The 14,037-nt window shown below is 43.8% G+C and overlaps 1 long non-coding RNA gene across 1 annotated transcript in view; it reads right to left on the minus strand.

Moving 5' to 3' along the window:
• Positions 1-14,037, minus strand: part of LOC144728606 (uncharacterized) — a 61,710-nt gene that overhangs the window by 15,502 nt on the left and 32,171 nt on the right. The window contains exon 4 of the long non-coding RNA XR_013587543.1: positions 1,566-1,662. This is a non-coding gene — a long non-coding RNA (uncharacterized LOC144728606). The remainder of the gene's footprint in view (positions 1-1,565; positions 1,663-14,037) is intronic.

The raw sequence follows: 14,037 nt of genomic DNA on the forward strand, positions 1-14,037 counted from the left end.
AATAGTAAAAAAATTGCTCTCTTGAATATGGCCACCAAAAGACCCATCAACGTCAAGGGGAATTAAACACGACGCTCCGAGTCGGGGAGGGCCATATCCGTCGCTTTCGCTCCCCTGTTTAACGAAAAACAAAATGAGGCCTCCTCTTCAGCTGATGCTTCGGGAAGTCCCATGTAACCTTTCAATTAACTGCAACATTAGGAGGACGGGTTAGAAAATAATTACGTGTGATTAAAACGATTGCCATGTTGGTTGAAACAACTCCGTTCTAAGTGCATCTGACAGGTAAACAAAACACCGGTCGGTCGGGTGAGATATTCTCATTAGCGGACCTATGCTCTGCAAAAAAAAAACCCTCTAACTTAATAAATAAGCCCTATACTCTGGGAGTACATTATTCAAATCACCAATCAGCATTGGCTTGTATGGTAAACCAAGGCCAGTGTGCCATAGTATCATTGGTTACACAGTTCATGGATGGCTGTCTAACGGATGATTAAGATTGCACAGCTTCTGCTGAGGTGATTTAGACTGCCCTTTCATCCAATATCCCCATGATAGCTGCATAAAGCCCAGATGAGAAGACCTTTCAAAGAAACCTATCCTGCTGCGTTGCATAAGATCCAAAACTCTGCGTGAAATTATCACTGTTTCTTTTTTAACAGAACTCAACACATCTATCAATAACACTGCCCTAAAAGGTACGTGTGTATATATGGTCCTTCTTCGTAGCACAGAGAAGGGCCATTACCATAACCGTTGCCTAAATTAATATATTTTTTTCATTTCAGGGCAGCGTTATCGATGAACGTGTGGCATTTTTGTTATTCGTGCTTTTGCAACACTGCTTCTGCAGCATCACGGGAAACGTGTTTGCTTCGGGTTTTGATCAATTTCCATCGGCAACGTACAATGATTACAGCAACGCCGCCTAATCCTGCCGCCCTTGACCACTGGCTGCTGCAGCGTCTCACACAACGTGACTCTACACGGGGTCAACAGTCGGTTCCGACGGTCTCGCTGCCTTTTGTTTTTCGGAGAGAGAGAGCGAGAAGGGGATAACAAAAAGAACGTGGCTGGAGCTTGCAACTGGACTATGATGGTCCCACGGCAGTTTTGTGTGCTCGTACACAGCGCCACATCGAACAACACTCAATTATATCAACTTAAAGAGAAATGGCAGCCTGTGGGTTTAGCAGTGCATACTGAAGTTTTGTCCACTTTATAAATCACAACGGGGCGCATGTAATCACTGTGTGTTGGCAATTGTACCTGTATAATTGAATCCCATGTGTATGTATTGGATACAATGCTCAAAAATAATATCATTGATGTTGAAGTATAAAAGTGACGGAAACATTTGACGTAACTTTAGCAAATAGTGTAACCAGGCTACTAATATTCACAAGAAAAACTCTCCATATCACATCAATAAATATCAAATACAAAAAAATATGGGAAATAATTCTGCAACAGCAATGAAAAAAAATACTTCCAAAAAAGCAATGAATGAGCTCATATAAGTGGGATATTTTTTCAAGTGGCACTTATTTCGTATCACTTACCCAGTAATAATTTTGGATGAATGTTTCTCCCAAGAATTCTTGATGCGCTACTCAGTCAAGGTCTTTCCACCGCTCCCCAAACTGGCTCCTATGAGATCTGAGGATAAACAACATCAAAATTGCATGTCAGTGATACCCATGACAGCTTACAGTGTGAAACACACGCTCAGGTATCTGTCCGGATGAAAACCCAGCGACGAAGCCCAAAAATTAAATTAAGCAAAACATAATTTCTTCAAACACACAAAAGCTAATTGCGAATGCGCTTTCGTTAACATTTCTCAGCTGTAAGTGTGCACATCATTAGCACCGTCATCCTGGGAAATGCTAAGTTACGAATATAAAATATATGACAACCACCTTCTCAATAAGACTTTCACCCTTTTTCACATTTTTCTTCCCCCACTGGCTAAAAGGGCCCTTTAGAAAGTGATTTACATTTTGTGTCAAAGCCTGCTCAGAAGCAAGCAAACAATTTACAGTGCCCGCAGTTTTCCCGTTGCTATCAATGTCACGGGCTTTAATGATTTTTGTAAAAGCAATTTTCTAGTGAGCACTACGCAATCAATTTACAATATATTTGTTTGGTCATTGTTCAGGGGAAATAGGCATCGATTCGGTGACTGCAATCATGGGATGAGGAGCTGTCTGGAGTGGAGCCAAAAGTCTCTCATTCCAATCAGAGGCACCCAAATCACACCTGATGTGCCCAACACATGTTTTGAACAGTTACCTTTAATATTGAATAAAGGTGTTAGCAGAGAGGGGGGGGGGGAATGCGTTGAAAAAAAATTGGAGGGGGGAGTTGTCGGTAATATTATTATTTATATATCTACAAAAAAAGTCTATTTTTTCGTATTTTGCTATTACCAAAAAATGTCCTACCTACGATACTAAATATATTAAAAATATATATGGTTTCAGTTTTTTTTTATACTGAAGCAATATGTACTGTATGTTATCACTCAATGAAACGATAAGTACTGAATTTACCATAGCCATTCTACACTGTACGCACACCACAAGCTATGCAAACATTTCTTAAATTTGACCTTGAGTAATTTACTAGGCTGTCATGATCATGACTTATGCGTTTAGAGAAAAAAAATACTCAATACGTATTTACAACAAATATCAGCCCAACAAATATTAGGAAGATGATGTAACATTGTGAATTTCTTAAAATTAGTATGTTTCACTTGCAGATTAAATTGTATATACAAAACATGTTTATCTACACCGAGTGCAATTAATAGTCTGGTTTTGTCAAAACAAACTGAATCATTCTTTAACAAATTGTTACGTATTGCAAAATGTGACTGTTACATTAGATGGGGCAGACCTTTGCAAAATAATGACCTTTGCAAGAGTAAAATGATAGGGACACAACATGACCTCCTTAAGAGTTCACATTCTCTGCAAAAAAAGAACATTTAGATTTTATAGCGTTGCAAAAACTGCAGGGTTTTTTTGTTGTTCTTGTATACATCGAGATGACGAAATTGTGTTGAATCATAAGGAATATAGCAGCGCTTTCGACACACCAGCATTACAGTGCATGGCATGCTGGGTAAAGAATGCATCGTGGCTCACGGGTGCCAAAGGCCAAGGAGCGAGAGTGAGACAATGCGAGACAATGCCGTACAAAGCTGATGTCACATCTCGGAAGGGGTGACCAAAGCTGATTATAACATGAAAACAAGGGTTTAATTGCCATTTTCACACGAATTTTATTATTTTAACTCCAGAGAATCAAATTCGTTCGTTGAAGGTGAAAGTATCAAGTGTATTGATACGTATCTTTGTCCACGGAAATATTATCATATAAGCACACGTATCGCGGACACATTCGCATGCATTTTATTCGTACGGAATTCATACGCGTGCAACACAGCGCGACTCAACTGGGAAGCCCTCAATAACCGAGGCAAGTCACTAAACTGAAAGCTAAACACACAAATATTGGGGGCGGGGGGGGAGAAGACTTCATCTTCCGACCTACGTGGCCTCGAATAATTATTCATCTTGAAAAGGGAAGCTTCTCCACCTCTACCCACTTACTTAACACCGCAGCAATTTCACTTCTCATGGGACTCTTCACTGCAATCTACTCACTCGTAAACATTCCACTATTCTTTAAATATTTCTAACCAATTTTAAGGCCAAAGAAAATTGCAATATCTTAAGGAAAATACACACTTATGCCAAATTAGACAAGGCAAGGACATTTTAAACCCACTTGTTTTGCCAAGTGCATAGCCTGTCAAATGTATACATCAGCGTAGGTCAATTGATATGCATATTATGAATATATGTATTGAGCAAATATGGTACATAAACCAAAGATATCGTCGTGTAATTACTAATACTTGTGAAAATACTTGTAATATATCATAATTACTCAACACCTGCAATCTACATCTTTTCATGTCATTACAAATTTAACCTTTACTAAATTGGCATAAAAATGTATTTCTCCGCTTTAATTACACACGTTCAGTTTTATTACCTACACAGGCGAGCGCTATTTTTAAAGTGTTTTCCATTCTCATGGTGATGCACGGGCCTATGTATAGTGCATGAACGCTTTAGAACACCGCTGCACCTTTTGAATCATGAATGTCTTTTTTTCATTATAATTTTATCACAGCGAAATTGCAGGCTTTCCGACCAATGCAAAATATATGAATAACTGTCATTATTTGGCCCCTCTTGGGTAATAGATACGGCAGACTCACCACGTACGTTACAACCTTTGACAGACCGAGCTATGGCACATGGGGGTAGGAGGGGGAGGTTTTGGGGGGGGGGAGCTAGGGGAGCCGACTCCCCATTAATTTCACTCTTCCCGCCTTTCCTTCTTTCCTTGAAGGCCCCCCCCCCCATCGCGGTTGTAAGTTGGCCCGTCACCACATGACATGGGCCGGTTGCGTTTCGGGCAACAAGACGCTGACTTAGCTCTGGGCAGTGGTGCAGCCTTGCAAATGCTCTCCGCGTTGTGAAATCCTTCCCTGGTGCCCCCCCCCTGCCACACCCCCACCCCCGCACCTCGCTCCACTACTGAAAGGCGAGGTCACGCTTTCAAGAAACCCAAACAGCACGCCGAAAGTAAGTTACAAAGTGCGCGTTTGAAGTAAATGGGGAAAGCTGAGAAGGGGCTCAAAATGTACCCTGTCGTATGATGGTGACTCTTTACCTGTGCTGATAGTCCCTCCCCTCCCACACCCCCCAATTGCTAGCTCCAATCAGGGGCAGGCAGACCGCAATTTCTTGCGCTGAGAAAGCGTGACACGGCAAAGGGAGATGGGAAACATTCTGAACTCAAGACTTGACAACTGCTACAATATATAAGTGGGCCATATTTTTTGTGTTACACAGCACCACGAAGGAATACAGGCTCTCACCACCTTGCAAGTAAGAGGCCAGTGTTTGTTTATTGTAGCCTAAGCCAATGTTGTTTACATTTTTACCATGGGAAAAAAAATCTGCAATAATGCAACTTTCAAAGTGTCATTTAGCAATTTGGTGTAAACTTTTTGAAGTTTTGCATTATTTATAGCCATAAAATACATGATTACTCTCTGGGAGAGGTTACAATTCTTGTAACAAATAAAAAAAAAAGCTCAGCTAGGATTGGCATCTAAGCAGATTGGCTTCATACAATCAGGGAACAAGTCATGCATATTATTTGGTAAACATGGGCTAAATACATGGCTACATAGGTGCAGCCATAGCTTCTCATCTTAAGCAATAGATGAAGAAATATAAGCACAAACAATAACAAGTATAACCCGTAAAAACTAAGTTTTTCACTATAAATCCTTTATATGCGTGGCGGCTAGAGTCCTCTCGTCCTCTGGCTTGAGATGGCTGCCACCTATGGGTCAGATGATTGCATGGCAGCATTAAGCAATTGGTAATTAAATATAATATTTTTATCGTAAAAAGTGTACAATTTTGAAAAAAATTTTCACGAACATAAATTGTCACGCACAACGAGTCTGTGTGGAAAATGTCAGCTCGATTGGATCACGGGAAGTGGGTTAAAAAACGACCGAATGATTTTCACGGTCCTAAGCAAGCAAGCGAACTTAATATAAAGGATTTAAAAACGCACACACACACAGAACCCTTGCTCGAGTAATTTTGACTGTTGAAGTTTTGCACGAGCACATATTTAAGCAAGGCCAATACGGCACACAAGCTGATGTTGTGGGCATTAGTACGCTCAACTAACTCCTTCTGTAACCCCCCTTCCCCAGCGCCAATGTCTGTTGCTTCACAGCAGGTGCTCATTTCAGGCTCTGAGAAAACCAACGGGAGATGCAAGTTCAGTTTTTAAGACTAATTTGGACCAATGTCCGTGGCCAGGAATACACATACTCACACACACGGCGTACACGGTATATATATATACATAGGTGTACGTATGCATGTGGAAATTCATACCATACATAGTCAACCGTGCTAATAGGGGGGGGGGGGGAGAGTCGGTTATATAATCAGGAGTATACAGAACATACATTTTTTTTTTAGCAACCGTTAATGACTAAATGTTTTTTTTTTGGCAAAATGACACACCGTTCAAGTTAATTTATTAGGTATAGCCCTGTGAGCCATTCGGCTCTTGAATCGGGTGCAACCGCAACAGACAAAAAAGAAAAACATGAAAACATCTTAAAGTGAATATGTGACTAAGTGCAAACAGAAAATCCAAGAAAAGACAGCAAAATATTGCAGAAAAAACACCGTACACCAACGCTGTGCAAAAATCCCAGTGGGATGCAAGTCAAACAACAACAACAACCACAAGACAACTTAGATTAAGGCTCAATAAACCCGTGGGTAGAAAGCGTATGCCACGTAAGAAACTGCTGAAAAGAAATGTACCTGGAGGTGCCAAACTCAAATCGAACAAGTATATGCCCTCCCAGAGACCCTACGGTAACGACTGTCATGAATTCTGGAGATCTGGGACAGTGACATGAAGTGTGCCTTAGAGCAATCCTGGCTACAACACGATTGCCCAAGACACTTTATTTGACTAATTCACACAATAAACAAGTTAATTGGATGTTTCTGAGTAGCCAATTAATCAATAGATATCAAGTGGATTATGGGCTTCTGACAAATAAAATGTTTATTTTTACAAATAAGCATTTTATGTATTCTTAAATTAATATTATTCTATTTAATTATATTTTAAAATAAATAAGAATGTGATTGTATTTGTATTTGAGTGAAATTTACACTACGTTCAGGGTAGCCACACACATAGGGCCTAGAATATATACAGACTGCTTCTTTAAACAATGGTACGCTCTCATAAATACTGCCCACTGATGAACTTAACTTTCAATCCTGAAATAATGGAAATTCCTCTTTCCGATGGTGGAGAACAGTAAATTTAAATGAAACACATACTCGTACACACACAATATGGAAACTTACTTTATATGAAAAATAATATATATATAAAATATAGTAATGACCTTTCCCGTTATGTTACTATTAGATAAACTCCAGCAGTGCCCAATTTCAATCACATTCAATTATTCATGCTCATTGCTCTCAAAATATCTCGTCTATGTGCTTTGTGTATGCAATGTTTATTTTGCATCGAATTCCAAAATATTTGAGGCCTTGTAAATATTTCAGTGGCCACGTGTACAGAAGAACAGTTTAGTCTTGCTTTCCATTAGATGTGGAGGAAAAATCCCACAGGGCTGTAATAGCACATCCGATTATAATAACATTGAAACTACAGTGCCCAAAATTTTGTCCATTTCCTCGATGGTATTGAACTTTTTAAGTCACAGTTTGAAGAAACGTCACAGCCTCACACAGATATATATGAAAACAAAAACTGGCACCAAAATACTGAACCACATAACGAAGGTCACATGTGAACGATACCTAAAAAACCTCAAAAGTACAATCGATGGGCCCCAAAATATGAAACTTATGGATTATATACAATGGGCCCTTAAAAATATATTGTCCAACCCAAGGTGTTCGAGATAATTGTGTTCAAAAGTTGATTTAAAAAAATTGGCAAAGAGAGCTTTGGGGAATGTATTTATGGGTCGATTCAACAACTCAACTTGCTTGTTCATGCACATTTTCAGAGAGTGTCTTCATGTTTTAAGCCAGAACCCTTTTTTAAGTATGAGTAAGCATATCCACCATGGATTAAACAACGTTAAGGTGCCTGAAGGTATTGTTTGTTTGGAAAAATTAACCCGTAAAAACTAAGTTTTTCACTATAAATCCTTTATATGCGTGGCATCGGGGCGGCTAGAGTCCTCTCGTCCTCTGGCTTGAGATGGCTGCCACCTATGGGTCAGATGATTGTCTGCCACCATTAAGCAATTGGTAATTAAATATTTATTTATTTTTCCCTAAACAGTGTAAAATTTTGGGAAAATTTTTTCACGAAAATTAATTGTCACGCACAACGAGTCTGTGTGCAAAATGTCAGCTCGATTGGATCACGGGAAGTGGGTTAAAAAACGACCGAAAGATTTGCACGGTCCTAAGCAAGCAAGCAAACTTAATATAAAGGATTTAAAAAAGAGCCACATTTATTATTTGATGTCACATGAAGAGAAAGTGATTTAAAAAAAAATAAGACTACTTAACACCTGGCAATGATAGACAATATATTACTCAACGCAATAACATATTATGCTATAACAATAACAAAATTTAGACAACACGAACAATTTTATTCTGCAACTATGCTGCATTGGTATCACCATAATTCTTGTGCCCGGCTAGGTGTATGCTGAGACTACCTAACGTGGCAAAGTCTCATAGGTAAAAGGTCAGGGGGGTTACGCTTCGGTTTTTATGGTTAACTCACTCAAGCATACGATCAGATGCGCCACCTGCGCTCCCCACACCATGCCAACTCGCTGTGCTTTAGCCACCTGGCCACACTGCCCGTTGTTGTGAGCGTCGCTCCTCCGCCTCTCCTATACACATTATTACATCGACAGTGATAATCCCTCCCGCCACTGGGTGAAATACCGAAGTTTACCGCATTCGGTGACTTGTCACTCTGATCAGACTCCTATGCACACACAGACTCTCTGCATTTACATACAAACTCTCGAGTCACCAAAAGTATAGTTTTTGCTGCCCCCTATCTTCCCATCATTCAAAGTCTGACCTTCAAATGTTACATTGTAAGTCTGTCTTCCTTGCTGCAAAGTTTACGTAGGACACACAATGCTGTGAGGTAGCTACTACATTTCAAAAGGCCCATGCAATCAGTCCACTTCAGATGATCTGAAATCTAGTTCTGTTAACGTCATCTCCGTGACCTAACCTCGACATAGCTATCTCCATGCATCGAATTTCAAATGAGACAATAACACATCTATGGTTTTTCTAAGTTCATTTGGCAAAATACATCGTGGAGAGCATTTAAAAGTGGTCAATATTTTTCGTTCAATATTTTCTTACACAAAAAAAGAAGGAACATTTCAGCTGTGGAACCAGTTTCAGTCAACTGGGTAATGTGTCTATTACACAACACACACTTTTGTTTAACAATATTTTTAAATGTGGTATTATAAGGCATATTAAGTATAATATTACATATTATATTGAATCACATATTTGAATATCACACCAATTTGCATCCAAATCTGAATTACCTATTTTAATAAAAAAAAATATATATTACAATACCACAATATTATTATTCAAATTTCAGTCCATTAACTCTCAACTCCTATGTTTCTAAAGTCACATTAAATTAATAAAACGGTTCCATTACAACGCTCACTATAGCTCATCGCTGGATGAAGCAACTGACCCCCATGATGGCTTTTGGTCAACATTTTTTAGGTTATTCACTCTCTGAATCAAGATCTGTGAATGGTTTAAAAATTTCGTTAAGGTTGGGACACGCGTACGCGCTCCTGAAATTTCCAAAGGCGTCCGCTTTCCATAGGGGCGCGGACGCCGCTAACCCCATCCATCCGAGTTAGGCCCGAAATGGCACTTTTAACCCGCTCCCTCGCCTCCTGCTCCGGCAGCGATGTGGGCAACACACGCCCGAGCAAGGCTACGAACAGCGGAAACACAAAAGCGTCGCGTAAACATGGGGCGCGCGCATGCACGCACGCGGGCGCGCACTCAACAATTCCGCACGTTTACGCCAAGCGCACGCTTACGTAAAATTAAAAGCCCACAGATGCTCGGGCCAGAAAAGAAAAAAAAAGAGAGAGAGGAAGACTTTTGCTCTGCTCAAGGCACACGCACACAAGCATGCGAACCGCGCACATGCAGCCCTACCAATGGACAATGCAGCCTTTCACAGGGATGGCTTGTGAAGGCCTTGGGAGAGGGCGGACCTTGGTGGAGAGCAGACAGTGGGCCGAGGGCAAGGTCTGTAATCCCGGCCCGGGTGGCCATGGCAACAGACAGGCAGACAAACAGGCCAGGCCTTTCTTCTCACTCTGGTCGGCTGCCCTCCCCTTTCCCACCTTTGGCCCCTGCCCTGTCCCGTGTCCCAGCGCCCCGCAGCTAGTCTGGTTGCAGGCCCAGCAGGAGGGGTGGGGCAGGGGACGCACAGGGAGGGCTGCAGGGGCAGCTTGCCCCCACACAGAGCGTCTGTCTCGCTCCAAAAAGCCCTCGGCTCCCCTTTCTTTTGTGAGTGAACTTGTCTTCCGTGGAGATGAATTTCAATTAAATCTGCTCTCCTGGCTAATTCGGTTGCGTCCGCCCCATTCAGTCGGCGAACTTTCCCAGCATTAGTTAAGCAGCAGGAGGAACTTAAGCTTCGGTGGTCACCCAACTGCCGCCCCCTTCTTCGCTTCCCTCCTGCACCCCCTCAAACTCATAACAAATGCTGCGACTGGTGGGAAAGCACACGTCATACCTCCTCGCTGCATGGCGCGGGGGGGGCGAAAAAACAAGAGGCGGCCGTCTCATTCGCGTTGGCTTTTGTTCCATTCATTCATCGATCGGACTAATATCGAACACTCAGCGGCCCTTTTTCGAATGAGGAAGAAGATGGCTTAGCAAGCATCTGTATCCTCTGCCGCACTGTTTTCCATATTTGTATTCAAGAACGGAAGCGCGTAGAAATGCCTTTCAAGACACCGAGGCCTCGCAATTTTTCACCAGTGCTATTGTACTGCAACGGTAAGGACGCACGCACGCCAAGCAAGCTGTCTTTTTGTATTTAATATGATTTTAAAATTAAACTGGAATTTTACTTGCAAAATACCTCGACACTCTTGTGGAAAATGCACCGATTCGCTCATTTAGCCAACGTGTGTCATAAAATTAAGATTAATACGTCAAACATCTCACGCGCCTACATGGTGTCCATATAGGCTTCTACACCCCGCACACCCCCGTGGTATGCGTATCATCTTCCACACAGTGCGACAAGCAAATATCGTATGGTTTATAATAAAATGTGTAAGATTCATCGCGGTCAGTCATTTTATAAAACGATGCAATTGTTTACGTGCGAACCGTAACGCAAAATGTCCGACTAAACGAGCGCACACGAAGCTGCGTCGTGTGACGTGCTTGCGCCCAATAAAGTTATACGAATTACGAAGCTTTTGGGTAATTTTACGGTACTGCCAAAAAAGACTCTGTTCCGGCGGAAAGTTTGCGCAAAATATTTCGCGACTGTATGCGGCAAAAACACAGGCGGCGGGCGATCGAACAATGCGGGCCATTTGCAGGTTTATATTTTTTCCCGGATGCGCTCGCGATTTCTTTGGCGACCGCATCGAAATCCGCCGTACGTTATCATGAAGCCCGCTTACAATATATACAATAGAATTTTTTTTACCCCTTTCGCTAACTCCAACTGCGAAGGGGGGGGGGGTAAGTTACGCCAAACCATTGTCTATTCATACAATATCGCAGGCTCGCCATTCGGCGATCGTGTACGTTCGTTCCCGTGGTTGGCGAAACGCGCTAAAAAACACAAAGCGCCCTCCGTCGCAAAGCGTTCGCTAATATTTCTGTAACCGTTTTAAAAAGCGGGCGACCAACATGCATCCAAATTACGTCGTATGCCGTTACAGCAAACCAAAAGGACCGCGCAAAGCTAATGGAGAAATTTAATCCATTCACGCATCGTTTCAGTTGTTACTGCAAATTTTCCCAGCTGTCAGATTATCTTTCAATCCTCGTCCTTGCGCAGAAGCCCGCGATTAGCGCGCGCGTATAAATACGAGTAACTTTCCCCAAACTTGCGAAAAGGAAACGGTAACTTTCAAAGTTCCGTCGGAAGTTTTAACCGCGAGCAACTTCCGAACCCGCTAAATGTTCGTGCAAAAAAACTTCGGCGCGCGACAAAAAAAAAATACTTAAAACAACATAATCACATTACGCTCCGATGCGATCTTTTTACGCCACTTTACGAAGATGGGAAACCAAACTACGAGCGAAATAGATGCAGCGCTCCTCTTTTGTACATGGCGGAATGCATTATCATGCTATTTATCGCCGCTCTGCATGGAAAGCTAAGTATTTTCCCAGGCTCGATTTAAGTGGTTGCGTGGTGAGCGAAAGCCGTGAGTGACATGCGGAACAAAAGCGTAGCCATGGCATTGACCCTGCCTGTGACAGGCTTTCACTGAAAACGGGGACTAAGCTGCAGACACTCCATTCAGAGGCCACAGCGGCCGGCTGGCGTGCAATGGGCGCGCGCGCGCGGAGAAGGCGTGAATGGGATGGGAGGATGAGAACTGGGGCGCCAAATGTGAAATGCTCTCACCTTCTTTTCCTTATAAATAAAACTTCGCCCGATTCACGACAGCTGCTCCGCAGACGGGTAAACCGGACGCGCGCGCCCCCCGGAAAAAACATTCGGCGGGCCGAATTCGCGAAGAAAAGCAACTTACCGGGCGCCGCTTGCGCTAAACTGCCCGGCCCGGCAAATGCAGAACACCTGCACTACACATACACACGAGTGCTCTACAGCAAGCTTCACCAAGCCGTACACTCACGCACGCCACACCTACGCCGCGCCTAAGTGGTGGTGGACAGGCGCAATGGGCCTCGTGCTCCCACTGTCTCCCCCACCTCCCTCGGAAACTCTGCTATGACTTTCCAGCATCCCTGGACCTGTAAGCTTTTGCAAACAGCAGTTTAGAGTGACTGGGGGGACAGAAGGTGGAGTATGGGGGTGTGCGGGAGAGAGGGGAGGGGGGCCAAGAGGGGGGGGGGGGATGGCAGGCCAGTGAGGTGGGAGGCGGAAGAAGGGTAGGCTCATGTGGGCGCAGGTTGTGCATGGTTGGCGGTCGCGGGGGGGGGGGGCGCGCGGAAGGGGTAGTGGGGGGGTGTGAGTTAGATAGAGGGCGTTGTTTTGGGGGTGGGGGCTTGTTGGTCGGGATCGGCTCAGATAATAAACATGTCGGGTCACGTTCCAGCCACGCATGCGGGACGGGACGCGGCGGCGGCGGCCGCACGATCGGCCATTCCGCACCGGTCCTTGGCTCGCTGCCGTACAGTGCGCGCCAACACTTCGCCTGCGTTAACTTGCTCCGGCTCCTGCGGACCGAGTCAGGCGTGCGGCTCAAAAGTCCGAAGCGACCGAAAGCGGGTTCTGCCGCCCGCCCCCTTTGCGCCGACGCGGGGGGGGGGGGTTGCCGAAAGCAACGCGCCGAAGCGTCGCTTGAGAACGACAACGGGTCTACGCCGAAGAAACGGCCGCATCGAAATAGTCACGAGGTTTTTATACACGTACGACATTTGGGACGACGCGATGACGAATTGACGGTTCGCGTAAGCTGTTTTTAGGAGTGATTTCATCAAGTTGTTGAAAAGGCATTTCGTTGACAAAACACTTTTTCGCTAAAAGGGCTTCGAGACTTCGAGTAACGGTGCAGGTAATTTTCGCATTTTAAATATTTAAATAAAGCGCACGCTTTACTTCGCGTATGTCCTTAAATACTACCGTAGAATTTTGATCGTGTAATTTTACGAGTGTAAAAAAATTGTCAACCTTTGAGTTAACACAATAATAACGACCGCATTAAACATAGCCTTTCGTTTGAAAATGTGCATAAGCAGATGGATGACCACCGTGGCATCCGTCCGTGTGAACACTAAAAAGTGCTAAAGTCAGCCTACAGCCTCCTGTCATTCGGTTGGGTGTGAACCATCAGAGTGTTAAGAGTGGTGGAGGAGAATGCTGAGGGTAGGGAGGGTGGGGCGGATGGGCGAGATGTTGGTTGTGTCGTATTGCCTTACGCAGTGCATTTCTTGCCGCGTGAGCCTGCGAGGCAGTAGCACTGCCTGCCCGCCCTGCCTGCCCCGCTTTGCTGGATGCCCCTTGGGCTGGCCAGCCAGATGACTTGCAGCCTTGGCAGATGAGCAAAGTCACCTGCCTGCCCGCTTGCTTGCTTGCGTGCCTACCTTGCCTGTCTGCTCCGGCTATCCGGTCGGGTTTGGCCGATTGCCCGGCGTGCCGTCCAATTTTCTGCTG

Source organism: Lampetra planeri, chromosome 29 (assembly GCF_965212315.1).
Source record: "Lampetra planeri chromosome 29, kcLamPlan1.2.h2, whole genome shotgun sequence".
Classification (NCBI taxonomy): domain Eukaryota; kingdom Metazoa; phylum Chordata; class Hyperoartia; order Petromyzontiformes; family Petromyzontidae; genus Lampetra; species Lampetra planeri.